Genomic DNA, 25,897 nt, shown 5'->3' on the forward strand with positions numbered 1-25,897 from the left:
AGGTAGATGGAGGGAGAGAGAGGTAGATGGAGGGAGAGAGAGGTAGATGGAGGGAGAGAGAGGTAGATGGAGGGAGAGAGAGGTAGATGGAGGGAGAGAGAGGTAGATGGAGGGAGAGAGGTAGATGGAGGGAGAGAGAGAGAGGTAGATGGAGGGAGAGAGAGAGAGGTAGATGGAGGGAGAGAGAGGCAGATGGAGGGAGAGAGGGGTAGATGGAGGGAGAGAGGGGTAGATGAGGGAGAGAGGAGGGAGAGAAGTAGATAGAGGGAGAGAGACAGGAAGAGAGGGGGAGATGAGAGGAAGATGAGGAGAAAGGAGGGAGAGAGAGAGCAAGAGATGAGGGAAGGAGAGAGGGAGAGAGAGGTAGATGGAGGTAGAGAGGAGGTAGAGATAGAGGAAGAGAGGGGGAGAGAGAGATAGATGGAGAAAGAGAGGAGGGAGAGCGAGAGAAAGGGAGAGACATTTTGAGAGAGGTACCAGTGGACTGGCTTCGTGCCACCCAGGAGCCTCCTACCCATCTGTTATTTTCCCCCAGTGGAGAACACACACACACACACAATAATGGTCCCATGCCAAGGGTTCCAGACAGATGTGACCTTTCCCATTGACTCAGTACTAGAAGCATGCTCTGGATTTCCCAACCTGAGATTTAATTCCCCAAGGTGTACTCAGTCTTTGAACACAAACACACACACTCACACACAGACATAGTAAAGGTATGAGTGTCCTATGCCAAAAACATTCCTAATATGACTTCATTACCCATCATTGGAGATGCAGTGAATGTTTTTACTTAAGGACTGAAAGCTAATATCTGAGTCTGACCACTAGATGGCAGCATGTACCCATGTAATTCCAGGCCAGCCCTGTCCAGTCCATATAGTCCAGCCCTGTCCATATAGTCCAGCCCTGTCCAGTCCATATAGTCCAGCCCTGTCCATATAGTCCAGCCCTGTCCAGTCCATATAGTCCAGCCCTGTCCATATAGTCCAGCCCTGTCCAGTCCATATAGTCCAGCCCTGTCCAGTCCATATAGTCCAGCCCTGTCCAGTCCATATAGTCCAGCCCTGTCCAGTCCATATAGTCCAGCCCTGTCCAGTCCATATAGTCCAGCCCTGTCCAGTCCATATAGTCCAGCCCTGTCCAGTCCATATAGTCCAGCCCTGTCCAGTCCATATAGTCCAGCCCTGTCCAGTCCATATAGTCCAGCCCTGTCCAGTCCATATAGTCCAGCCCTGTCCAGTCCATATAGTCCAGCCCTGTCCAGTCCATATAGTCCAGCCCTGTCCAGTCCATATAGTCCAGCCCTGTCCAGTCCATATAGTCCAGCCCTGTCCAGTCCATATAGTCCAGCCCTGTCCAGTCCATATAGTCCAGCTCTGTCCAGTCCATATAGTCCAGCCCTGTCCAGTCCATATAGTCCAGCCCTGTCCAGTCCATATAGTCCAGCCCTGTCCAGTCCATATAGTCCAGCCCTGTCCAGTCCATATAGTCCAGCCCTGTCCAGTCCATATAGTCCAGCCCTGTCCAGTCCATATAGTCCAGCTCTGTCCAGTCCATATAGTCCAGCCCTGTCCAGTCCATATAGTCCAGCCCTGTCCAGTCCATATAGTCCAGCCCTGTCCAGTCCATATAGTCCAGCCCTGTCCAGTCCATATAGTCCAGCCCTGTCCAGTCCATATAGTCCAGCCCTGTCCAGTCCATATAGTCCAGCCCTGTCCAGTCCATATAGTCCAGCCCTGTCCAGTCCATATAGTCCAGCCCTGTCCATATAGTCCAGCCCTGTCCATATAGTCCAGCCCTGTCCAGTCCATATAGTCCAGCCCTGTCCAGTCCATATAGTCCAGCCCTGTCCAGTCCATATAGTCCAGCCCTGTCCAGTCCATATAGTCCAGCCCTGTCCAGTCCATATAGTCCAGCCCTGTCCAGTCCATATAGTCCAGCCCTGTCCAGTCCATATAGTCCAGCCCTGTCCAGTCCATATAGTCCAGCCCTGTCCAGTCCATATAGTCCAGCCCTGTCCAGTCCATATAGTCCAGCCCTGTCCAGTCCATATAGTCCAGCTCTGTCCAGTCCATATAGTCCAGCCCTGTCCAGTCCATATAGTCCAGCCCTGTCCAGTCCATATAGTCCAGCCCTGTCCAGTCCATATAGTCCAGCCCTGTCCAGTCCATATAGTCCAGCCCTGTCCAGTCCATATAGTCCAGCCCTGTCCAGTCCATATAGGCCAGCCCTGTCCAGTCCATATAGTCCAGCCCTGTCCATATAGTCCAGCCCTGTCCAGTCCATATAGGCCAGCCCTGTCCAGTCCATATAGTCCAGCCCTGTCCAGTCCATATAGTCCAGCCCTGTCCAGTCCATATAGTCCAGCCCTGTCCAGTCCATATAGTCCAGCCCTGTCCAGTCCATATAGTCCAGCCCTGTCCAGTCCATATAGTCCAGCCCTGTCCATATAGTCCAGCCCTGTCTAGTCCATATAGTCCAGCCCTGTCCAGTCCATATAGTCCAGCCCTGTCCAGTCCATATAGTCCAGCCCTGTCCAGTCCATATAGTCCAGCCCTGTCCAGTCCATATAGTCCAGCCCTGTCCAGTCCATATAGTCCAGCCCTGTCCAGTCCATATAGTCCAGCCCTGTCCAGTCCATATAGTCCAGCCCTGTCCAGTCCATATAGTCCAGCCCTGTCCAGTCCATATAGTCCAGCCCCGTCCAGTCCATATAGTCCAGCCCTTTGCAGCCCAGACTAGACCAGCCCAGTATAAGTGAGGGGAGAGGTAAGACTGTACTTACATTTTCTATGACAAACGTCCACTCCTTGTCTTCAAACTCTTCTGCGTGGGGGTCCTAGGAGAGAAAACAAATGAGACAGTGCCTTCAGAAAGTATTCAGACACCTTCCCCTTTTCCACATTTTGTTACCTTACAGCCTTATTCTAAAATTGATTAAATTGATTTTTCCCCTCATCAATCCACACACAATACCCCATAATCACCAAGCGAAAACCGGTTTTTAGACATTTTTGCAATTGTATAATTTTTTAAAACAGAAATACCTTATTTACATAAGTATTCAGACCCTTTGTTATGAGACTCGAAATTGAGCTCAGGTGCATCCTGTTTCCATTGATCATCATTGAGATGCTTCTACAACTTGATTGGAGTCCACCTGTGGTAAATTCAATTGATTGGACATGATTTGGAAAGGCACACACCTGTCTATATAAGGTCCCACAGTTGACAGTGCATGTCAGAGCAAAAACCAAGCAATGAGGTTGAAGGAATAGTCCATAGACCCCCGAGACAGGATTGTGTCGAGGCACAGATCTGGGGAAGGGTACCAAAAAATGTCTGCAGCATTGGAGGTCCCCAAGAACACACTGGCCTCCATCATTCTTAAATGGAAGGAGTTTGGAACCACCAAGACTCTTCCTAGAGCTGGCCGGCCGGCCAAACTGAGCAATCGGGGGAGAAGGGCCTTGGTCAGGGAGGTGATCAAGAACCCGATGGTCACGCTGACAGAGCTCCAGAGTTCCTCTGTGGAGATGGGAGAACCTTCCAGAAGAACAACCATATCTGCAGCACTCCACCAAATCAGGCCTTTATGGTAAAGTGGCCAGATGGAAGCCACTCCTCAATAAAAGGCACATGACAGCCCGCTCGGAGTTTGCCAAAAGGCACCTAAAGGACTCTCAGACCATGAGAAACAAGATTCTCTGGTCTGATGAAACCAAGATTGAACTCTTTGGCCTGAATGTCAAGCATCACGTCTGGAGGAAACCTGGCCCCATCCCTACGGTGAAGCATGGGACAAGTCTCTGAATGTCCTTGAGTGGCCCAGCCAGAGCCCGGACTTGAACCCGATCTAACATCTCTGGAGACCTGAAAATAGCTGTGCAGCGACGCTCCCCATCCAACCTGACAGAGCATGAGAGGATCTGCAGAGAAGAATGGGAGAAACTCCCCAAATACAGGTGTGCCAAGCTTGTAGCGTCATACCCAAGAAGAATGAAGGCTGTAATCTCTGCCAAAGGTTCTTCAACAAAGTACTTAGTAAAAGGTCTGAATACTTATGTAAATGTTATATTTCCGATTTTTTTATTGATAAATTTGCAAACATTTCTGAAAACCAGTTTTTGCTTTGTCATTATGGGGTATTATGACTAGATTGATGAGGGGGGGGGGAAATAATTTCATCCATTTTAGAATAAGGCTGTAATGTAACAAAATGTGTAAAAAGTCAAGGGATCTGAATACTTTCCGAATCCACTGTTAAGTATTGAACTTTAGAAACGTTCAATGTTGTATTGATCGGCTAGTTAACACAGAAAGGTGGCAGTTTCCCCAGACATAGAACAACCTAGTCCAGGACTAAAATGCATTCTCAATAGAGATCCAATGAAATACCTTTTTAGTCCAGGGCTAAGCTTAATATGTATAATAGATAGTTATCACTGGCTGGTGTAACGCTAACCATGTATCTGGGATAGTATGCATGCATCGCCTGCATGTATTTACATTGTGTGCTCATGCTTCAGGTGACAGAAATCTGAACTTACAACCAGTGTTTTGAAACGTCTTTAATAATACTTTCCTGTGGGTCTCAAAGACCCAGTTGCATAAGGACCCCACCACCCAGAAAACCAGTAGAGTTTATGTCCAAATGTCATTTGATTCAACATTCCTTGCTGAGGTCCTGAGAGAAAGTCATTACATTACATTCTCCCAGACAGTACATCGTTAGCATTAGCTACCTAGCTATCACCGGCTGGTCTATCAGGCTACTGGGAAAATACCTAGCTATCACCGGCTGGTCTATCAGGCTACTGGGAAACTACCTAGCTATCACCGGCTGGTCTATCAGGCTACTGGGAAACTACCTAGCTATCACCGGCTGGTCTATCAGGCTACTGGGAAACTACCTAGCTATCACCGGCTGGTCTATCAGGCTACTGGGAAACTACCTAGCTATCACCGGCAGGTCTATCAGGCTACTGGGAAACTACCTAGCTATCACTACCTAGCTAGGTAGTGGTCCTCTGTAGCTCAGCTGGTAGAGCACGGCGCTTGTAACGCCAAGGTAGTGGGTTCGATCCCCGGGACCACCCATACACAAAAAAAATGTATGCACGCATGACTGTAAGTCGCTTTGGATAAAAGCGTCTGCTAAATGGCATATTATTATTATTATTATTATTATCACCGGCTGGTCAATCAGGCTACTGGGAAACTACCTAGCTATCACCGGCTGGTCTATCAGGCTACTGGGAAACTACCTAGCTATCACCGGCTGGTCTATCAGGCTACTGGGAAACTACCTAGCTATCACCGGCTGGTCTATCAGGCTACTGGGAAACTACCTAGCTATCACCGGCTGGTCTATCAGGCTACTGGGAAACGACCTAGCTATCACCGGCTGGTCTATCAGGCTACTGGGAAACTACCTAGCTATCACCGGCAGGTCAATCAGGCTACTGGGAAACTACCTAGCTATCACCGGCAGGTCTATCAGGCTACTGGGAAAGTACCTAGCTATCACCGGCTGGTCTATCAGGCTACTGGGAAACTACCTAGCTATCACCGGCTGGTCTATCAGGCTACTGGGAAAATACCTAGCTATCACCGGCAGGTCAATCAGGCTACTGGGAAACTACCTAGCTATCACCGGCTGGTCTATCAGGCTACTGGGAAACTACCTAGCTATCACCGGCTGGTCTATCAGGCTACTGGGAAAGTACCTAGCTATCACCGGCTGGTCTATCAGGCTACTGGGAAAGTACCTAGCTATCACCGGCTGGTCTATCAAGCTACTGGGAAACTACCTAGCTATCACCGGCTGGTCTATCAGGCTACTGGGAAACTACCTAGCTATCACCGGCTGGTCTATCAGGCTACTGGGAAACTACCTAGCTATCACCGGCTGGTCTATCAGGCTACTGGGAAACCATATGGGCCATTTCCAGGTCTATTAGCCATCCAGGCTGTCTGTCAGATGATGGTTTGGATGCTGATGTGAGATGACACTGAGTCATTCAGAACAGAAGGGCTCAGAGGGAGAGGACATACACCATTAGGCCTGTCCTCAAACTGATGGGACGGATGGTGGGAGGATGGTATGGAAGGATGGTAGTGAGTTGGAGGAGAGTAAAGGGCAGTAATGGAAGCAATATGCACTCAGTCTGACTGGGCTGGCATTCGACCTTTTGAGGAAGTAGGCCTCCTCCAGGAACATGCACGCAGGCAGGCACGCGCACAACATGGGGTTGAACTCTTTCAGTGTGACTGCTGGTTCTAATCCCCAAGCCGACTGGGGGAACATTCCCATATGTAACATGTATGCAGAATGACTGAGTGGCTTTGGATAAAACTCGGATAAATGGCATATATTATATGACATTATAAGGCGCTCTGGATAAGAGCGTCTGCTAAATGACTTAAATGTGAATGTAAAAATGATATAAGATATTCTGTACAGAACCTGAAAAGGTCTGTACTTTTCTATACCTCGCCACAGAACACAGTTGACTACTTCCTGTGTGAACAGGAAGGAGGGGCGGGTCCAGAATAAAGAGCGATGACATCATTAACTGTTTTACTGCCACTATCCTAGAACCTCAGCCTGTAGAGCTCTGGGGTCATTTTCATAAAGCACCTCAGAGGAGGAGAGCTGATCTAGGATCAGGAGGACGTGGACAGGAGGGACGTGGACAGGAGGACGTGGACAGGAGGGACGTGGACAGGAGGGACGTGGACAGGAGGGACGTGGACAGGAGGGACGTGGACAGGAGGGACGTGGACAGGAGGGACGTGGACAGAAGGGACGTGGACAGGAGGGACGTGGACAGGAGGGACGTGGACAGGAGGGACGTGGACAGGAGGGACGTGGACAGGAGGGACGTGACCCTAAATCAGCAGTCCTACTATGGTTGGGCCGTATTTCGAAATAGATTTGAATATTTGTACGTTTTAAATAAATACCTGCAGTCAACTTGTGCATAATTTCACCTGTTAGATCATTTATAATTATGAAGTTTCCTGGTACTAGTTTCCCAAAACAGCAGTTTGAGCCGTGTATTTGTTTATAAAGAAGCACAATGAGCTAAACGGGAGGTTCCTGAGGTGAGCAAGTTACACCTGTATGAAATTCACTACTCATGTTTGCCAGATATATAATAACTATTAAGTGAACTATCTAAGATGTGCCAAATAAATTCTCTCCAGCTGAGTTTTGCTAACGCTAGCTAAGTGGCTAACGTTAGCTTGCAAGATGAAGCTTCTTGGTAACAACAGCAGAGACAATCCCCTCCTGGATTAAGATCCCTGCTATACAGAAGCATACCAGATGGACATCATGAAAATGATCGGAGGAAGTTCAGGAGCAAAAACAAACAAAATATAATTAGTGACTGTGTCCATAAAATGTATATAGTATGTATAAGCTGGAAGTAGAGGCCTAAGCATTGTTGTTCACTAGTTTACTCCAATTAGGGAAGGGATGGTGGGGTTGGAAAGTAATAAAGGGAAATATATTTTTTAAAGGATATGTATGTAGTGGAAGCTAGGTAAACGCGGGAAGAGCGCAAGCAAACATTTACTAAGACAGACAACCCAGCTCATAAAGTTATGCAAGTATCTCAAAATGCAGTTTGCAGCACGCACAAAACAAATAGCAGGGATATATTTTTTTTTTTTAGGGGGTAGATCAGCTTTAATATTGCAGATAGATTGTAACTTCCATCAATGTAATTGTCTGCATCACTTCCATTCCCCCATATGTTTTAAGTTTTTTTTTATCTCGCATATATATATATATATATATATATATATATATATATATATATATATATATATATATATATATATATATATATATATAGATAGATACTTGCATAACTTTATGAGCTGGGTTGTCTGTCTTAGTAAATGTTTGCTTGCGCTCTTCCCGCGTTTACCTAGCTTCCGCTATTGGGGATTCCTTAGTACTTGTTCGCATTCTGGTGAGTGACGTTTATGTTTTATTTATATTTTTTATATATAGCGCCCCTTGTGTGCACTACCGGTAATAGCGAATTTCCTGGTACGGCACAGGCACGGAATGAAGGTACCCAACCCCAACTACTACTCTCAGACGCTTTATGGATACAGGCCCTGGCTACTATGTGTAGCTTTGACTTGTTACACAACCTCAGCCTACATTTGTGACATATTAGATGTGTACCTTTGACTTGTTACACAACCTCAGCCTACAGTTGTAACAGATTAGATGTTTACCTTTGACTTGTTACACAACCTCAGCCTACAGTTGTAACAGATTAGATGTTTACCTTTGACTTGTTACACAACCTCAGCCTACAGTTGTAACAGATTAGATGTTTACCTTTGACTTGTTACACAACCTCAGCCTACAGTTGTAACAGATTAGATGTTTACCTTTGACTTGTTACACAACCTCAGCCTACAGTTGTAACAGATTAGATGTGTACCTGTTTGCTTCTACACCAGCTAGCCTGTCAGCAAGAGATCAGCATGTTGAAATACCAGTCTCTCTCTCTCACACACAGGAAACAGAGTGAAACACACACACAGCAAACCTACCTTGAAGAGTGTGACAGTGATTTCTATGTTTTCTGGTACAGGCCAAACCACCACTCCTCGGTAGGGGTTCTTGATGCCTGGCTGCCAACTGTGAGCCTGGGGAGAGATTGAGAGAGTTGATTTATTTTCCCTTTTGTACTTTAACTATTTGCATTTCTGATTGTTTATTTAACTTTTGTTTATTATCTATGTTTCCCATGCCAATAAAGCAATTTGAATTGATTTGAGAGAGGAAGAGAGAGACACAGAGTGACAGAGAGACACAGAGTGACAGAGAGAAACAGAGTGACAGAGAGAAACAGAGTGACAGAGAGAAACAGAGTGACAGAGAGAAACAGAGTGACAGAGAGAAACAGAGTGACAGAGAGAAACAGAGTGACAGAGAGAAACAGAGTGACAGAGAGAAACAGAGTGACAGAGAGAAACAGAGTGACAGAGAGACACAGAGTGACAGAGGGAGACAGACACACAGAGACAGAGAGAGAGACACACAGAGACAGAGGGAGACAGACACACAGAGACAGAGGGAGACAGACACACAGAGACAGAGAGAGAGACACACAGAGACAGAGGGAGACAGACACACAGAGACAGAGAGAGAGACACACAGAGACAGAGGGAGACAGACACACAGAGACAGAGGGAGACAGACACACAGAGACAGAGGGAGACAGACACACATAGACAGAGGGAGACAGACACACAGAGACAGAGAGAGAGACACACAGAGACAGAGGGAGACAGACACACAGAGACAGAGAGAGAGACACACAGAGACAGAGGGAGACAGACACACAGAGACAGAGGGAGACAGACACACAGAGACAGAGGGAGACAGACACACATAGACAGAGGGAGACAGACACACAGAGACAGAGGGAGACAGACACACAGAGACAGAGGGAGACAGACACACAGAGACAGAGGGAGACAGACACACATAGACAGAGGGAGACAGACACACAGAGACAGAGGGAGACAGACACACAGAGACAGAGGGAGACAGACACACAGAGACAGAGGGAGACAGACACACATAGACAGAGGGAGACAGACACACAGAGACAGAGGGAGACAGACACACAGAGACAGAGGGAGACAGACACACAGAGACAGAGGGAGACAGACACACAGAGACAGAGGGAGACAGACACACAGAGACAGAGAGAGAGACACACAGAGACAGAGGGAGACAGACACACAGAGACAGAGAGAGAGACACACAGAGACAGAGGGAGACAGACACACAGAGACAGAGAGAGAGACACACAGAGACAGAGGGAGACAGACACACAGAGACAGAGGGAGACAGACACACAGAGACAGAGGGAGACAGACACACATAGACAGAGGGAGACAGACACACAGAGACAGAGGGAGACAGACACACAGAGACAGAGGGAGACAGACACACAGAGACAGAGGGAGACAGACACACATAGACAGAGGGAGACAGACACACAGAGACAGAGGGAGACAGACACACAGAGACAGAGGGAGACAGACACACAGAGACAGAGGGAGACAGACACACATAGACAGAGGGAGACAGACACACAGAGACAGAGGGAGACAGACACACAGAGACAGAGGGAGACAGACACACAGAGACAGAGGGAGACAGACACACAGAGACAGGGGGAGAGACAGACACACAGAGACAGGGGGAGACAGACACACAGAGACAGAGAGAGACAGACACACAGAGACAGAGAGAGACAGACACACAGAGACAGGGGGAGAGACAGACACACAGAGACAGAGAGAGACAGACACACAGAGACAGGGGGAGAGACAGACACACAGAGACAGAGAGAGACAGACACACAGAGACAGAGAGAGACAGACACACAGAGACAGAGGGAGACAGACACACAGAGACAGAGAGGGAGACAGACACACAGAGACAGAGGGAGAGACAGACAAACAGAGACAGGGGGAGAGACAGAGAACACAATAAATACACTTTAAATCACTATATATAACATGAAGGGTAAAGCCCCTTACCCAAATGGCTGCCAAGGTGCAGACCAACGAATAATAAACTCTGAACAAATACTATAGAAGGTTGTACACTATATCTCTCCCCAGGGATTTAGCCTGCCTCCTGCCTCCTGCCTCCTACTTCCTACTTCCAGCTAAACAGCCTGAAGTGGTACCAAGACACAGAGCTAACAGGACACACACCTTGGAGGACTTCCGTCGGCTCCTGCGCGTCCACACCACTACCAGCTTGTCTGGCTGCCTGGAAAAGAACAGAGGAAGGAGGATGGATGAGGAGAGGACAGTCTGGAGATGATCATATCACAGACCGGCCATTTAATAAGGGAAAGGTTTGACCTGTGTGCCCTCTAGCCATGTCTTTTTTTTTTTTTTTTTTTTTTTTTTGGGGGGGGGAATTCATTCAATCAATCAAATGTATTTTATAAAGCCATTTTTACATCAGCAGTTGTCACAAGGTGCTTTACAGTAACCCGGCCTAGAGCCTCATTTCCTAATGCGCTGTGTGGTACTATGTCCCCCTATAACTACAGCAGTACCCAGCCCATTCAGGTGGCTCAGTGGGTAGGAGCGAGGTGTTGGCACACTCAAGGTTGTGGGTTCAAATCCCGCCTAGGCATTGAGTTTCTGTGTCCAAGAGAAATTTAACGAACGCTGTATGAACTAGCGTGTCCACGTTCCACAAAGAAACACACTCCCCTGAATACATCCCAGCACAGTACAACAGAGACCCATGTCCGATACAACACACAGAGAATGATGACCCCTGACCTTGTCTCTGTGGACTGATGCAGTCCAGTATAAATGCATGATGACCCCTGACCTAGTCAATGTGGACTGATGCAGACCAGTATAAATGAATGATGACCCCTGACCTAGTCTCTCTGGACTGATGCAGACCAGTATAAATAAATGATGACCTCTGACCTAGTCAATGTGGACTGATGCAGACCAGTATAAATGAATGATGACCCCTGACCTAGTCTCTGTGGACTGATGCAGACCAGTATAAATGAATGATGACCCCTGACCTAGTCTCTGTGGACTGATGCAGACCAGTATAAATGAATGATGACCCCTGACCTAGTCTCTCTGGACTGATGCAGACCAGTACAAATGAATGATGACCCCTGACCTAGTCAATGTGGACTGATGCAGACCAGTATAAATGAATGATGACCCCTGACCTAGTCAATGTGGACTGATGCAGTCCAGTATAAATGAATGATGACCCCTGACCTAGTCAATGTGGACTGATGCAGACCAGTATAAATGAATGATGACCCCTGACCTAGTCAATGTGGACTGATGCAGTCCAGTATAAATGAATGATGACCCCTGACCTAGTCAATGTGGACTGATGCAGTCCAGTATAAATGAATGATGACCCCTGACCTAGTCAATGTGGACTGATGCAGTCCAGTATAAATGAATGATGACCCCTGACCTAGTCTCTCTGGACTGATGCAGACCAGTACAAATGAATGATGACCCCTGACCTAGTCAATGTGGACTGATGCAGACCAGTATAAATGAATGATGACCCCTGACCTAGTCTCTGTGGACTGATGCAGACCAGTATAAATGAATGATGACCCCTGACCTAGTCTCTGTGGACTGATGCAGACCAGTATAAATGAATGATGACCCCTGAACTAGTCAATGTGGACTGATGCAGACCAGTATAAATGAATGATGACCCCTGACCTAGTCTCTGTGGACTGATGCAGACCAGTATAAATGAATGTTGACCCCTGACCTAGTCTCTGTGGACTGATGCAGACCAGTATAAATGAATGATGACCCCTGACCTAGTCTCTGTGGACTGATGCAGACCAGTATGAATGAATGATGACCCCTGACCTAGTCAATGTGGACTGATGCAGTCCAGTACAAATGAATGATGACCCCTGACCTAGTCTCTGTGGACTGATGCACACCAGTATAAATGAATGATGACCCCTGACCTAGTCTCTGTGGACTGATGCAGACCAGTATAAATGAATGATGACCCCTGACCTAGTCAATGTGGACTGATGCAGACCAGTATAAATGAATGATGACCCCTGACCTTGTCTCTGTGGACTGATGCAGACCAGTATAAATGAATGCTGACCCCTGAACTAGTCAATGTGGACTGATGCAGTCCAGTATAAATGAATGCTGACCCCTGACCTAGTCAATGTGGACTGATGCAGACCAGTATAAATGAATGATGACCCCTGACCTAGTCAATGTGGACTGATGCAGTCCAGTATAAATGAATGATGACCCCTGACCTAGTCTCTGTGGACTGATGCAGACCAGTATAAATGAATGCTGACCCCTGAACTAGTCAATGTGGACTGATGCAGTCCAGTATAAATGAATGCTGACCCCTGACCTAGTCAATGTGGACTGATGCAGACCAGTATAAATGAATGATGACCCCTGACCTAGTCAATGTGGACTGATGCAGACCAGTATAAATGAATGATGACCCCTGACCTAGTCAATGTGGACTGATGCAGTCCAGTATAAATGAATGATGACCCCTGACCTAGTCTCTCTGGACTGATGCAGACCAGTATAAATGAATGATGACCCCTGACCTAGTCTCTGTGGACTGATGCAGTCCAGTACAAATGAATGATGACCCCTGACCTAGTCTCTGTGGACTGATGCAGACCAGTATAAATGAATGATGACCCCTGACCTAGTCTCTGTGGACTGATGCAGACCAGTATAAATGAATGATGACCCCTGACCTAGTCAATGTGGACTGATGCAGACCAGTATAAATGAATGATGACCCCTGACCTAGTCTCTGTGGACTGATGCAGACCAGTATAAATGAATGCTGACCCCTGAACTAGTCAATGTGGACTGATGCAGTCCAGTATAAATGAATGCTGACCCCTGACCTAGTCAATGTGGACTGATGCAGACCAGTATGAATGAATGATGACCCCTGACCTAGTCAATGTGGACTGATGCAGACCAGTATGAATGAATGATGACCCCTGACCTAGTCTCTGTGGACTGATGCAGACCAGTATAAATGAATGATGACCCCTGAACTAGTCAATGTGGACTGATGCAGACCAGTATAAATGAATGATGACCCCTGACCTAGTCTCTGTGGACTGATGCAGACCAGTATAAATGAATGATGACCCCTGACCTAGTCTCTGTGGACTGATGCAGACCAGTATAAATGAATGATGACCCCTGACCTAGTCTCTGTGGACTGATGCAGACCAGTATAAATGAATGATGACCCCTGACCTAGTCTCTGTGGACTGATGCAGACCAGTATAAATGAATAGCTAGAAAGATGTGTCGGCATCGAGTAATTGTCTCTGGCCCCCTCCCAGTTAGGGGAAGTGACGAGCTCTACAGCAGAGTCTCAGCACTTAATCGCTGGTTGAAAACTGTTTTCTGCCCCTCCCAAAAGATAACATTTGTGGATAATTGGCCCTCTTTCTGGGACTCACCCACAAACAGGACCAAGCCTGACCTGCTGAGGAGTGACGGACTCCATCCTAGCTGGAGGGGTGCTCTCCTCTTATCTACCAACATAGATAGGGCTCTAACTCCTCTAGCCCCACAGTGAAATAGGGTGCAGGCCAGGCAGCAGGCTGTTAGCCAACCTGCCAGCTTAGTGGAGTCTGCCAATAGCACAGTCAGTGTAGTCAGCTCAGCCATACCCATTGAGACTGTGTCTGTGCCTCGACCTAGGTTGGGCAAAACTAAACATGGCGGTGTTCACCCTAGCAATCTTATTAGGATAAAGACCTCCTCCATTCCTGCCATTATTGAAAGAGATCGTGATACCTCACATCTCAAAATAGGGTTACTTAATGTTAGATCCCTCACTTCAAAGGCAGTCATAGTCAATGAACTAATCACTGATCATAATCTTGATGTGATTGGCCTGACTGAAACATGGCTTAAGCCTGATGAATTTGCTGTGTTAAATGAGGCCTCACCTCCTGGTTACACTAGTGACCATATTCCCCGTGCATCCCGCAAAGGCGGAGGTGTTGCTAACATTTACGATAGCAAATTTCAATTTACCAAAAAAAAAAATGGCGTTTTCATCTTTTGAGCTTCTAGTCATGAAATCTATGCAGCCTACTCAATCACTTTTTATAGCTACTGTTTACAGGCCTCCTGGGCCATATACAGCGTTCCTCTCTGAGTTTCCTGAATTCCTATCAGACCTTGTAGTCATAGCAGATCATATTCTAATTTTTGGTGATTTTAATATTCACATGGAGAAGTCCACAGACCCACTCCAAAAGTCTTTCGGAGCCATTATCGACTCAGTGGGTTTTGTCCAACATGTCTCTGGACCTACTCACTGCCACAGTCATACTCTGGACCTAGTTTTGTCCCATGGAATAAATGTTGTAGATCTTAATGTTTTTCCACAAAATCCTGGACTATCGGACCACCATTTTATTACGTTTGCAATCGCAACAAATAATCTGCTCAGACCCCAACCAAGGAGCATCAAAAGTCGTGCTATAAATTCTCAGACAACACAAAAATTCATTGATGCCCTTCCAGACTCCTTCTGCCTACCCAAGGACGTCAGAGGACAAAAATCAGTTAACCACTTAACTGAGGAACTCAATTTAACCTTGCGCAATACCCTAGATGCAGTTGCACCCCTAAAAACGAAAAACATTTGTCATAAGAAACTAGCTCCCTGGTATACAGAAAATACCCGAGCTTTGAAGGAAGCTTCCAGGAAATTGGAACGGAAATGGCGCCACACCAAACTGGAAGTCTTCCGACTAGCTTGGAAAGACAGTACCGTGCAGTACCGAAGAGCCCTCACTGCTGCTCGATCATCCTACTTTTCCAACTTAATCGAGGAAAATAAGAACAATCCAAAATTTCTTTTTGATACTGTTGCAAAGCTAACTAAAAAGCAGCATTCCCCAAGAGAGGATGGCTTTCACTTCAGCAGTGATAAATTCATGAACTTCTTTGAGGAAAAGATCATGACCATTAGAAAGCAAATTACGGACTCCTCTTTGAATCTGCGTATTCCTCCAGGGCTTAGCTGTCCTGGATCTGCACAGCTCTGCGAGGGCCTGGGATCGGGAGAGACACTTAAGTGTTTTAGTACTATATCTCTTGACACAATGATGAAAATAATCATGGCCTCTAAACCTTCAAGCTGCATACTGGATCCTATTCCTACTAAACTGCTGAAGGAGCTGCTTCCTGTGCTTGGCCCTCCTATGTTGAACATAATAAACAGCTCTCTATCCACCGGATGTGTACCAAACTCACTAAAAGTGGCAGTGATAAAGCCTCTCTTGAAAAAGCCAAACCTTGACCCGGAAAATATAAAAAACTATCGGCCTATATCGAATCTTCCATTCCTCTCAAAAATTTTAGAAAAAGCTGTTGCGCAGCAACTCACTGCCTTTCTGAAGACAAACAATGTATACGAAATGCTTCAGTCTGGTTTTAGACCCCATCATAGCACTGAGACTGCACTTGTGAAGGTGGTAAATGACCTTTTAATGGCGTCAGACCGAGGCTCTGCATCTGTCCTCGTGCTACTAGACCTTAGTGCTGCCTTTGACACCATCGATCACCACATTCTTTTGGAGAGACTGGAAACCCAAATTGGTCTACACGGACAAGTTCTGGCCTGGTTTAGATCCTACCTGTCGGAAAGATATCAGTTTGTCTCTGTGAATGGTCTGTCCTCCGACAAATCAACTGTACATTTCGGTGTTCCTCAAGGTTCCGTTTTAGGACCACTATTGTTTTCACTATATATTTTACCTCTTGGGGATGTTATTCGAAAACATAATGTTAACTTTCACTGCTATGCGGATGACACACAGCTGTACATTTCAATGAAGCATGGTGAAGCCCCAAAATTGCCCTCGCTAGAAGCCTGTGTTTCAGACATAAGGAAGTGGATGGCTGAAAACTTTTTACTTTTAAACTCGGACAAAACAGAGATGCTTGTTCTAGGTCCCAAGAAACAAAGAGATCTTCTGTTAAATCTGACAATTCATCTTGATGGTTGTAAAGTCGTCTCAAATAAAACTGTGAAGGACCTAGGCGTTACTCTTGACCCTGATCTCTCTTTTGACGAACATATCAAGACTGTTTCAAGGACAGCTTTTTTCCATCTACGTAACATTGCAAAAATCAGAAATTTTCTGTCCAAAAATGATGCAGAAAAATTAATCCATGCATTTGTTACTTCTAGGTTAGACTACTGCAATGCTCTATTTTCTGGCTACCCGGATAAAGCACTAAATAAACTTCAGTTAGTGCTAAATACGGCTGCTAGAATCCTGACTAGAACCAAGAAATTTGATCATATTACTCCAGTGCTAGCTTCCCTACACTGGCTTCCTGTTAAGGCAAGGGCTGATTTCAAGGTTTTACTGTTAACCTATAAAGCGTTACATGGGCTTGCTCCTACCTATCTTTCCGAGTTGGTCCTGCCGTACATACCAATACGTACGCTACGGTCACAAGACGCAGGCCTCCTAATTGTCCCTAGAATTTCTAAGCAAACAGCGGGAGGCAGGGCTTTCTCCTATAGATCTCCATTTTTATGGAACAGTCTGCCTACCCATGTGAGAGACGCAGACTCGGTCTCAACCTTTAAGTCTTTACTGAAGACTTATCTCTTCAGTAGGTCATATGATTGAGTGTAGTCTGGCCCAGGAGTGTGAAGGTGAACGGAAAGGCTGGAGCAACGAACAGCCCTTGCTGTCTCTGCCAGGCCGGTTCCCCTCTCCACTGGGGTTCTCTGCCTCTAACCCTGTTGCAGGGGCTGAGTCACTGGCTTGCTGGTGCTCTTTCATGCCGTCCCTGGGAGGGGTGCGTCACTTGAGTGGGTTGAGTTACTGACGTGATCTTCCTGTCTGGGTTGGCGCCCCCCCCTTGGTTTGTGCTGTGGTGGAGACCTCTGTGGGCTATACTCGGCCTTGTCTCAGGATTGTAAGTTGGTGGTTGGGGATATCCCTCTAGTGGTGCGGGGGCTGTGCTTTGGCGGAGTGGGTGGGGTTATATCCTTCCTGTTTGGCCCTGTCCGGGGGTTTCTTCGGATGGGGCCACAGTGTCTCCGGACCGCTCCTGTCTCAGCCTCCAGTATTTATGCTGCAGTAGTTTATGTGTCGGGGGGCTGGGGTTAGTTGGTTATACCTGGAGTACTTCTCCTGTCTTATCCAGTGTCCTGTGTGAATTTAAGTATGCTCTCTCTAATTCTCTCGTTCTCTCTTTCTCTCTGAGAACCTGAGCCCTAGGACCATACGTCAGGACTACCGGGCATGATGACACCTTGCTGTCCCCAGTCCGCCTGGCCTTGCTGCTATTCCAGTTTCAACTGTTCTGCCTGCGGCTACGAAACCCCTACCTGTCCCAGACCTGCTGTTTTCAACTCTTAATGATCGGCTATGAAAAGCCAACTGAGAGACCTGAGCCCTAGGACCATACGTCGGGACTACCGGCCGTGGTGACTCCTTGCTGTCCCCAGTCCGCCTGGCCTTGCTGCTATTCCAGTTTAAACTGTTCTGCCTGCGGTTATGGAACCCCTACCTGTCCCAGACCTGCTGTTTTCAAACTCTTAATGATCGGCTATGAAAAGCCAACTGAGATTTATTCCTGATTATTATTTGACCATGCTTGTCACTTATGAACATTTTTGAACATCTTGGCATGGTTCTGTTATAATCTCCACCCGGCACAGCCAGAAGAGGACTGGCCACCCCTCATAGCCTGGTTCCTCTCTAGGTTTCTTCCTAGGTTTTCGCCTTTCTAGGGAGTTTTTCCTAGCCACCGTGCTTCTACACCTGCATTACTAGCTGTTTGGGGTTTTAGGCTGGGTTTCTGTACAGCACTTCGAGATATTAGCTGATGTAAGAAGGGCTATATAAAATAAAATTGATTGATTGATTGAATGATGACCCCTGACCTAGTCTCTGTGGACTGATGCAGACCAGTATAAATGAATGATGACCACTGACCTAGTCAATGTGGACTGATGCAGACCAGTATAAATGAATGATGACCCCTGACCTAGTCAATGTGGACTGATGCAGACCAGTATAAATGAATGATGACCCCTGACCTAGTCTCTGTGGACTGATGCAGACCAGTACAAATGAATGATGACCCCTGACCTAGTCTCTGTGGACTGATGCAGACCAGTATAAATGAATGATGACCCCTGACCTAGTCTCTGTGGACTGATGCAGACCAGTATAAATGAATGATGACCCCTGACCTAGTCTCTGTGGACTGATGCAGACCAGTATAAATGAATGATGACCCCTGACCTAGTCTCTGTGGACTGATGCAGACCAGTATAAATGAATGATGACCCCTGACCTAGTCTCTGTGGACTGATGCAGACCAGTATAAATGAATGATGACCCCTGACCTAGTCTCTGTGGACTGATGCAGACCAGTATAAATGAATGATGACCCCTGACCTAGTCTCTGTGGACTGATGCAGTCCAGTATAAATGAATGCTGACCCCTGACCTAGTCAATGTGGACTGATGCAGACCAGTATGAATGAATGATGACCCCTGACCTAGTCAATGTGGACTGATGCAGACCAGTATGAATGAATGATGACCCCTGACCTAGTCTCTGTGGACAGATGCAGTCCAGTATAAATGAATGATGACCCCTGAACTAGTCAATGTGGACTGATGCAGACCAGTATAAATGAATGATGACCCCTGACCTAGTCTCTGTGGACTGATGCAGACCAGTATAAATGAATGATGACCCCTGACCTAGTCTCTGTGGACTGATGCAGACCAGTATAAATGAATGATGACCCCTGACCTAGTCTCTGTGGACTGATGCAGACCAGTATAAATGAATGATGACCCCTGACCTAGTCAATGTGGACTGATGCAGACCAGTATAAATGAATGATGACCCCTGACCTAGTCTCTGTGGACTGATGCAGACCAGTATGAATGAATGATGACCCCTGACCTAGTCAATGTGGACTGATGCAGACACAGACCAGACCAAAGGGGAGACACTCAAATCAAATATTATTTGTCACATACACGTGTTTAGCGGGTGTAGCGAAATGCTTGTGTTTCTAGCTCCGACAGTGCAGCAATATCTAACAATTTCACAACATATACCCAATACACACAAATCTAAGTAAGGAATTAATTAAGAATATACAGTGGGGAAAAAAAGTATTTAGTCAGCCACCAATTGTGCCAGTTCTCCCACTTAAAAAGACGAGAGAGGCCTGTAATTTTCATCATAGGTACACGTCAACTATGACAGACAAATTGAGAAAAAAAATCCAGAAAATCACATTGTAGGATTTTTAATGAATTTATTTGCAAATTATGGTGGAAAATAAGTATTTGGTCACCTACAAACAAGCAAGATTTCTGGCTCTCACAGACCTGTAACTTCTTCTTTAAGAGGCTCCTCTGTCCTCCACTCCTTACCTGTATTAATGGCACCTGTTTGAACTTGTTATCAGTATAAAAGACACCTGTCCACAACCTCAAACAGTCACACTCCAATCTCCACTATGGCCAAGACCAAAGAGCTGTCAAAGGACACCAGAAACAAAATTGTAGACCTGCACCAGGCTGGGAAGACTGAATCTGCAATAGGTAAGCAGCTTGGTTTGAAGAAATCAACTGTGGGAGCAATTATTAGGAAATGGAAGACATACAAGACCACTGATAATCTCCCTCGATCTGGGGCTCCACGCAAGATCTCACCCCGTGGGGTCAAAATGATCACAAGAACGGTGAGCAAAAATCCCAGAACCACACGGGGGGACCTAGTGAATGACCTGCAGAGAGCTGGGACCAAAGTAACAAAGCCTACCATCAGTAACACACTACGCCGCCAGGGACTCAAATCCTGCAGTGTCAGACGTGTCCCCCTGCTTAAGCCAGTACATGTCCAGGCCCGTCTGAAGTTTGCTAGAGTGCATTTGGATGATCCAGAAGAGGATTGGGAGAATGTCATATGGTCAGATGAAACCAAAATAGAACTTTTTGGTAAAAACTCAACTCGTCGTGTTTGGAGGACAAAGAATGCTGAGTTGCATCCAAAGAACACCATACCTACTGTGAAGCATGGGGGTGGAAAAACATCATGCTTTGGGGCTGTTTTTCTGCAAAGGGACCAGGACGACTGATCCGTGTAAAGGAAAGAATGAATGGGGCCATGTATCGTGAGATTTTGAGTGAAAACCTCCTTCCATCAGCAAGGGCATTGAAGATGAAACGTGGCTGGGTCTTTCAGCATGACAATGATCCCAAACACACCGCCCGGGCAACGAAGGAGTGGCTTCGTAAGAAGCATTTCAAGGTCCTGGAGTGGCCTAGCCAGTCTCCAGATCTCAACCCCATAGAAAATCTTTGGAGGGAGTTGAAAGTCCGTGTTGCCCAGCGACAGCCCCAAAACATCACTGCTCTAGAGGAGATCTGCATGGAGGAATGGGCCAAAATACCAGCAACAGTGTGTGAAAACCTTGTGAAGACTTACAGAAAACGTTTGACCTGTGTCATTGCCAACAAAGGGTATATAACATTTCTCAACCCCATAGAAAATCTTTGGAGGGAGTTGAAAGTCCGTGTTGCCCAGCGACAGCCCCAAAACATCACTGCTCTAGAGGAGATCTGCATGGAGGAATGGGCCAAAATACCAGCAACAGTGTGTGAAAACCTTGTGAAGACTTACAGAAAACGTTTGACCTGTGTCATTGCCAACAAAGGGTATATAACAAAGTATTGAGAAACTTTTGTTATTGACCAAATACTTATTTTCCACCATAATTTGCAAATAAATTCATTAAAAATCCTACAATGTGATTTTCTGGATTTTTTTTCTCATTTTGTCTGTCATAGTTGACGTGTACCTATGATGAAAATTACAGGCCTCTCTCATCTTTTTAAGTGGGAGAACTTGCACAATTGGTGGCTGACTAAATACTTTTTTCCCCCACTGTATATATATATATATATATATATATATATATGGACGAGCGATGTGTGAGCGGCATGGACTAAGATACAGTAGAATATTATAGAATACAGTATATACATTTGAGATGAGCAAGATATTAAAGTGACCATTTCTTAAAGTGGCCAGTGATTTCTATAGGCAGCAGCAGCCTCTAATGTGCTAGTGATGGCTATTTAACAGTCTGATGGCCTTGAGATAGAAGCTGTTTTTCAGTCTCTCTGTCCCAGCTTTGATGCACCTGTACTGACCTCGCCTTCTGGATGATAGCGGGGTGAACAGGCAGTGGCTCGGGTGGTTGATGTCCTTGATGATCTTTTTGGCCTTCTGTGACATCGGGTGCTGTAGGTGTCCTGGACGGCGGGTAGTTTGCCCCCGGTAATGCGTTCGGCAGACCGCACCACCCTCTGGAGAGCCCTGTGGTTGCGGGTGGTGCAGTTGCCGTACCAGGCGGTGATACAGCCTGACAGGATGCTCTCAGTTGTGCATCTGTAAAAGTTTGTGAGGGTTTTAGGTGCCAAGCCAAATTTCTCTGTTGCACCTTCTTCACCACAATGTCTGCGTGGGTGGACCATTTCAGTTTGTCAGTGATGTGTACGCCAAGGAACTTGAAGCTTTCCACCTTCTCCACTGCAGTCCCGTCGATGTGGATAGGGAGGTGCACCCTCTGCTGTTTCCTGATGTCCACGATCATCTCCTTTGTTTTGCTGACGTTGAGTGAGAGGTTATGTTCCTGGCACCACACTCCCAGAGCCCTCACCTCGTCCCTGTAGGCTGTCTCGTCATTGTTGGTAATCAAGCCTACTACTGTTGTGTCGTCTGCAAACTTGCTGATTCAGTTGGAGGCGTGCTTGGCCACGCAGTCATGGGTGAACAGGGAGTACAAGAGGGGGCTGAGCACGCACCCTTGTGGGGCCCCAGTGTTGAGGATCAGCGAAGTGGAGGTGTTGTTTCCTACCTTCACCACCTGGGGTGGCCATTTAGGAAGTCCAGGACCCAGTTGCACAGGGCGGGGTTCAGACCCAGGGCCTTCAGCTTAATGATGAGCTTGGAGGGTACTATGGTGTTGAATGCTGAGCTATAGTCAATGAACAGCATTCTTACATAGGTATTCCTCTTGTCCAGGTGGGATAGGGCAGTGTGCAGTGTGATGGCGATTGCATCGTCTGTGGATCTATTGGGGCGGTAAGCAAATTGAAGTGGGTCTAGGCTGACAGGTAAGGTAGAGGTGATATGATCCTTGACTAGTCTCTCAAAGCACTTCATGATGACAGAGGTGAGTGCTACGGGGCGATAGTCATTTAGTTTAGTTACCTTTGCTTTCTTGGGTACAGGAACAACGGTGGCCTGATTATGAGAGAGTGTTTGATTATGTCCGTAAACACACCAGCCAGCTGGTCTGCGCATGCTCTGAGGACGCGGCTAGGGATGCCGTCTGGGCCGGCAGCCTTGCAGGGGTTAACATGCTTAAATGTCTTACTCACGTCGGCCACGGAGGAGGAGAGCCCACAGTCCTTGGTAGTGGGCCGCGTCGGTGGCACTGTGTTATCCTCAAAGCGGGCGAAGAAAGTGTTTTAGCTTGACCGGAAGCAAGACGACGGTGTCGGCGACGTGGCTGGTTTTCCTTTTGTAGTCTGGTTAGGGGAGGTTTTAATAGTCACAGTGGGCACAACATCTCCTATACACTTCCTGATAACTTCAGTCACCGTTTCAGTGTATTCGTCTAAATTATTTTCGCAAGCTACCCGGAACATATCCCAGTCTGCGTGATCAAAACAATCTTGAAGCGTGGATTCCGATTGGTCAGACCAGCGTTGAATAGTGCTTAGCAGGGGTACTTCCTGTTTGAGTTTCTGCCTATAGGAAGGGAGGAGCAAAATGGAGTCGTGGTCAGATTTGCCGAAAGGAGGGCAGGGGAGGGCCTTACAAGCATCCCAGAAGTTCTAATAGAAATGGTCGAGAATTTTAGCTGCCCGAGTACAACAGTCGATATGTTGATAGAACTTCGGCAGCCTAGTCCTCAAATTTGCTTTGTTAAAATCCCTGGCTACAATAAATGCAGCCTCAGGATATGTGGTTTCCAGTTTGCATGAAGTCCAGTGAAGTTCTTTGAGGGCTGTTGTTGTATCGGCTTGAGGGGGGATATACACGGCTGTGACTATAACCGAATAAAATTCTCTTGGGAGATAATACGGTCGACATTTGATTGTGAGGTATTCTAGATCGGGTGAACAAAAGGACTTGAGTTCCTGTATGTTACTACAATTACACCATGAGTCGTTAATCATGAAACAGACACCCTTCTGCTTTATTTCTGTCTGCGCGATGAACTGAGAACCCATCTGGCTGGACCGATTTTGACCGAATATCACCAGAGAGCCATGTTTCCGTGAAACAATGTATGTTACAGGCCCTGATGTCTCTCTGGAAAGAAATCCTTGCCCTGAACTCGTCGACTTTGATATCCAAAGACTGAACATTAGCGAGTAGTATACTTGGAAGCTGTGGGTGGTGTGCGCGCCTCCTAAGTCGGACCAGCAGGCCGCTCCGAGTGCCTCTCCTCCGCCGGCGATGTTTTGGGTCAGCCGCTGGAATCAGTTCAGTTGCCCTGGGGAGAGCAAACAAAGGATCTGCTTCGGGAAAGACGTATTCCTGGTGGTAATGCTGGTAGTTCTGGTGAGTTACCGCCGCTCTGATATCCAATAGTTTTTCCCGGCTGTATGCAATGATATAAAACACTTTCTGAGCTAATAATGTAAAAAATAATACATAAAAAAACAAAATACTGCAAAGTTTCCTAAGAGCTAGTCGCGAGGCTGCCATCTTCGTCGGCGCCAAGTACATCACAGACCAGACCAGAGGGGAGGGGAGACACACTCACAGACCAGAAGGCAGACACTCACAGACCAGACCAGAGGGGAGACACACTCACAGACCAGACCATAGGGGAGACACACTCACAGACCAGACCAGAGGAGAGACACACTCACAGACCAGACCAGAGGGGAGACACACTCACAGACCAGACCAGAGGGGAGACACACTCACAGACCAAACCAGAGGGGAGACTCACTCACAGACCAGACCAGAGGTGAGACACACTAACAGACCAGAGGAGACACACAGCTAGAGCTAATACAGAAAAACAGAGTCAAATATTATCATATCAACCATACAGGTAAAAGGCCAATATTATCATATCAACCATACAGGTAAGAGGCCAATATTATCATATCAACCATACAGGTAAGAGGCCAATATTATCATATCAACCATACAGGTAAGAGGCCAATAATATCATATCAACCATACAGGTAAGAGGCCAATATTATCATATCAACCATACAGGTAAGAGGCCAATAATATCATATCAACCATACAGGTAAGAGGCCAACAATATCATATCAACCATACAGGTAAGAGGCCAATAATATCATATCAACCATACAGGTAAGAGGCCAACAATATCATATCAACCATACAGGTAAGAGGCCAATAATATCATATCAACCATACAGGTAAGGCTAACACACTGACAGACAGCTGAAACAGGTGCAAAGAGACAAACCCACTGTACCTTTCATTACACCCCTTCAGTATCCGAGAGGGGAACAGAATTGGGAACACACACCAACATTCAGCAACCGCAGTGCTTGCTGAGCCTCATACTGCAGATAATCTGACCCCTGAGCAAGGAATCCTCCTGCACTCCTAGGCCTGTGTGTTGATATGATTGGCCTCCTCCTGCACTCCTAGGCCTGTGTGTTGATATGATTGGCCTCCTCCTGCACTCCTAGGCCTGTGTGTTGATATGATTGGCCTCCTACTGCACTCCTAGTCCTGTGTGTTGATATGATTGGCCTCCTCCTGCACTCCTAGTCCTGTGTGTTGATAGGATTGGCCTCCTCCTGCACTCCTAGGCCTGTGTGTTGATATGATTGGCCTCCTCCTGCACTCCTAGTCCTGTGTGTTGATATGATTGGCCTCCTCCTGCACTCCTAGTCCTGTGTGTTGATATGATTGGCCTCCTCCTGCACTCCTAGGCCTGGTGTTGATATGATTGGCCTCCTCCTGCACTCCTAGTCCTGTGTGTTGATATGATTGGCTTCCTCCTGCACTCCTAGGCCTGTGTGTTGATATGATTGGCCCTCCTGCACTCCTAGTCCTGTGTGTTGATATGATTGGCCTCCTCCTGCACTCCTAGGCCTGTGTGTTGATATGATTGGCCTCCTCCTGCACTCCTAGGCCTGTGTGTTGATATGATAGGACTCTGTTTGGGTGTATTGGCTGTGAGTGACTGTCCTACTCT

At 46.8% G+C, this 25,897-nt stretch overlaps 1 long non-coding RNA gene across 1 annotated transcript; it reads right to left on the bottom strand.

Annotated features, from left to right (window-relative positions):
* Positions 1-2,787: 2,787 nt before the first annotated feature.
* LOC311118000 lies at positions 2,788-10,848 on the bottom strand. The gene is made up of 3 exons (XR_014611744.1): positions 10,777-10,848; positions 8,590-8,685; positions 2,788-2,842 (listed from the first exon to the last, which is right to left on the bottom strand). It is a non-coding gene; the product is annotated as an uncharacterized lncRNA (long non-coding RNA).
* Positions 10,849-25,897: the final 15,049 nt, after the last annotated feature.

The sequence above is a fragment of the Coregonus lavaretus genome, assembly GCF_964263955.1.
Source record: "Coregonus lavaretus genome assembly, contig: HAP1_SCAFFOLD_4680, whole genome shotgun sequence".
Classification (NCBI taxonomy): Eukaryota; Metazoa; Chordata; class Actinopteri; order Salmoniformes; family Salmonidae; genus Coregonus; species Coregonus lavaretus.